This window comes from Otolemur garnettii, unplaced genomic scaffold (assembly GCF_000181295.1).
Source record: "Otolemur garnettii isolate 467f Iridium unplaced genomic scaffold, OtoGar3 scaffold00225, whole genome shotgun sequence".
In the NCBI taxonomy this organism is placed as follows: Eukaryota; Metazoa; Chordata; class Mammalia; order Primates; family Galagidae; genus Otolemur; species Otolemur garnettii.
The window spans coordinates 2,078,150-2,082,145 of NW_003852620.1; the positions used below are offsets into that span (position 1 = coordinate 2,078,150).

Here is a 3,996-nt window from a genome sequence, read left to right on the forward strand (position 1 = left end):
GGTAGGTCCTGGTTTTACTTTCCAGTCTGGGGTTTTATATCTCCCAGAAGACTCTGGAGGGGCTGGGCTTGTAACCACAGGAACTGTGTGGTAATATTTTCTTCTCTCACTCTAAGTTGGGTATTTTTCTCATCAGAGATTCCCCCACAATCATTCTCTGGTTTGCTAGAGCGGAAGTTGAGGCCCAAACTCTCTAGTTCTAGCTCCCAGAATGAGCCCTCAACCATGCAGCCATATCTAGGGGGGAGGTGGGAAATGTGGGGACCATGTGTCTTCTAGTTAAGAAAGCTAATTAAAGGCCCATAAGAAACATGGGTTGGGGTGAGTCTTTTTTTTTTTTTTTCAGACAGTCTCAAACTGGCACCTTGGGTAGAGTGCTATGGTGTCACAGCTCACAGCAACCTCAAACTCTTGGGTTTAAGTGATTCTCTTGCCTCAGCCTGCCAAGTAGCTGGGACTACAAGTGCCTGCTACAACAGTCGGCTATTTTTTGGTTGAAGTTGTTCCTGTCGTTTGGCAGGCCTAGGCTGGATTTGAACTTGTCAGCTCAGGTGTATGTGGCTGGCGCCCTAGCTGCTGAGCTACAGGCGCTGAGCTGGGAGAGTCTTTAGGCATTCAGAAACATGAATAGTTTTACGGCTATGACCCTGGGAAATGCATTTTGCAAAATGACCAATGCACGTACAAATGTATGTTTGAGAACATAAGCACACACACCCACATGTGCAAATGAATCAAAAGTTTCAGGAAACAATATTTATTCAAATCATGTGCAATGCTCCTTGTTAGTTTCCATTCCATTCCATGTTAAAACCCAAGCAATACCCCACTCCATGGATAATACTGAAGTTTGAAAAACATTGATCTGGATCTCTCTCTTCCTTTGACACAAATGTTCATTGACAGAAGAAAGATCCAAGGAGGGTAGATGGGGGAAGGGAATAGACCCTAGGACAGGACTTTATACACATGATGACAAGAGCAAATGGGACTGGAATCAGCATTTTCTGAGAGTTTATGCACATCACTTATTGTCACAACTCTTAGATATATTATTATAATGCTTTATTATAATAATAAAGGTTTTGCTCTTTTTTTGGAGACAGAGCCTCAAGCTATTGCCCTTGGGTAGAGTGCTGTGTCATCACAGCTCACAGGAACCTCCAACTCCTGGGCTCAAGCGAGTCTCTTGCCTCTGCCTCCCAAGAAGCTAGGACCACAGGCACCTGCTACAATGCCCAGCTATTTTTTGGTTGCAGCTGTCATTGTTGTTTGGCGGGCCCGGGTTGGATTTGAACCCGCCAGCTCAGGTGTATGTGGCTGACGCCTTAGCCGCTTGAGCCATAGGCACTGAGCCAGGTTTTGCTCTTTTTATATCAACCTTGGGAAATGCCATTATTGTCACTTTTGAGATGCAGACAGACACATTAACATGATCAAGATCCCGTAGCTCATAACTACCAAACTGGATTTCATGCATATATCTATTGCTTTCTCTGGATTTGGAGAAGGGAGTCCAGGAAAGACCTGGCCAACATGATGGAGTGTCATTTCTTTTGGAGATTTTTAAGGCATTTATTTCAGAGATGGAAATGGGCAGGGGATAAATGCCTTTTCCACATCATTCCACTATGCCCTTATTCTCAGCTTGGGCCTGTGACTGGGATGATCTATTCCTTAGTATATACTGGCTGGGTTTTCTATTGCTTTTAGCTTAATTTCCTAAGTTCTATTTATAGCTATGACCCTGTCTACAATAAGACTTTTTTTTAAGAGTTCAACTTTTTATTGAACATTGAACATGTTATAAAAGAGATTTAGTTAAAAAGACCAAAGCCCATGTCGTCATCAGACTTCTCAGACTCTTCTTTCTTTGCTCCCACTTTCTCCTCCTCAGCTGGGGCAGTAGCAGTGGGGGGGGGCAGGATCTCCTGCTGGTGCGGCACCGGCTGCTGGAGCAGGTCCACCAGCCTTTACACTGCAGATGAGGCTCCCAATGTTGATATTGGCCAGGGCCTTTGAAAACAATCCAGGCCAAAAAGGTTCAATATTTACACCAGTCACTGGCATGGATCTTATCTCCTGGTATGGTCTCCTCAGTGTCATGCAGAATAAAGTCTGAGTAGATACAGGTGAACTTGGAGACAGAGACCAGGGTGTGGGCGAGGATTGGGAAGGTGCCATCAGGCAAGGTGCTAGTTGCAAAACGAAGTTGAGGGCCTCTCCCCAATGTGCCCTTAGTTCCTCAGAAGGACCCAGCACCTTGGCAGCAGCTGAGGAGAATAAGACATTTATAGTACGTTCCTACTATTTTACATCTGGAAATCTCAGGAGTCCCTGTGCTACTTTCTTCCCTTCTTAGGGTTACCAGGTAAAATATAGGATACCCAGTTAAATTTGTATTTCAGAAGGACAAATCATCCTTTAGTGTGTCTCTCAAATAAGGAATGAGACATACTTATAGTAAAAAAATTGTTTTTTTCTGAAATTAGAATTTAACTGGGAGTCCTGTATTTTTATTTGCTAGAGTCGGCAACCTTCCTTCTACCGGCTTTCTACCACTGGCAGAACAGAGGAGACCCTGGAGATGGAGGATCTTATCCTGTGGCCCTGCGTCGGTTAGACGAAAAAGCAGAGAATCCCTTATACAAGTGAAGGGGTTCAATTTTTCATTCATGGGATGAGGAATTGACAAGCAGGAAGTCCAGGGCTAGTATGAGATAGTTCCAAAGCTTCAAGGTTCAAATCCACTGAGACTTAAGTTTTGTTTCAGCTGCCTGGATGAGGGTAGGGAAATGGAATATGTACAGCTCCAGGGAGGGGAGCAATTCAGAAATGCTGATGGCGCTATCCGCTCATATTGTCTTCCTTGCTTTGTCAAATGTGTTTGTGTACGAAGTCTTTTAAGAGCTTTCCTTCTTCTCCTCTTCTGCTATTTTGCAGGTAGTATGTTGGTAGTGAACTTTACTTTGTCTAGTCTGCGGTTTTCAAGTTGGGGATCTACAGAATATCACGTTGGGAGTGTGGCTAAACTAGAGGTGTAATGGAATCATCTACAGCTACAGGACTAGGGGCTGAAAGCAGCGCCTGATGAGGCTGGGTTATTACCATTCTGGGGAGTCAAGCCTCATTTCCTTTTGTTTACAAGACAGTGAGAATTATGTTCAAGGGAGAATTTTTGTTTTTAGGAAGTTTAAGTATGGAGAAAGAGTGCATATTGATGGATTGTGGTAGACAGTTGTCCTATATGTCATTCCTTAATGTCTTTTGAGCACTGTTCTTGTAAGAGAAGATTGATGGATTGTGGTAGACAGTTGTCCTATATGTCATTCCTTAATGTCTTTTGAGCACTGTTCTTGTATTAGAGGAATTCCCAGTTAAAATTCTTTCCTGCCTATGGTAGAATCCACAAACTGCTGCTCAAGTTTCTCTTGCATTCAGGTCCCGGTCATGTGACCCAGTTTGTGTCAGTCAGATGAACAGGTATAATATCTGATTTAGAAGAGAGTGACGTGAAGAAATTCAAAGTACCATGTGGAATTAATTTTTCTAGTGAGAATGAATGGCAGAAGGGTCTGGCTTTGTGGGAAGAATTGACAGTGATTCAGATGTGTAGTGCTTCCTGCAGTACCTGGGCTTAACAGGAGCAGTGCTGACCATCATATGGCATAGTTCAGCCATGACTTCTGTCTAGGGAGCCTGTGGACATAATGCCACAGCATCTTAGGAAGCAGCTGTTGACTATACATAAGAACACATTTACTAATAATCAGTTGTAACAATTGATGGTCATGGGAGGGGTGAGTGATTTCCAGATTGCTGGGGTGCTCAAGTACAGGTTGGATAGAGTCTTGTTTAAGATTAACAGTTAATGGCTCGGCGCCTATAGCTCAACTGGCTAAGGCACCAGCCATGTACACCTAAGGTGGCGGGTTTGAATCCCCAGCCCGGACCCGCCAAACAACAATGATGGCTGCAACCAAAAAATAGCCAGGC

At 43.8% G+C, this 3,996-nt stretch overlaps 1 pseudogene; it reads right to left on the reverse strand.

The window, feature by feature from the left end:
• Positions 1-1,817: 1,817 nt before the first annotated feature.
• The window catches only part of LOC100960236, a 16,826-nt pseudogene continuing 14,647 nt past the window's right edge, over positions 1,818-3,996 (reverse strand).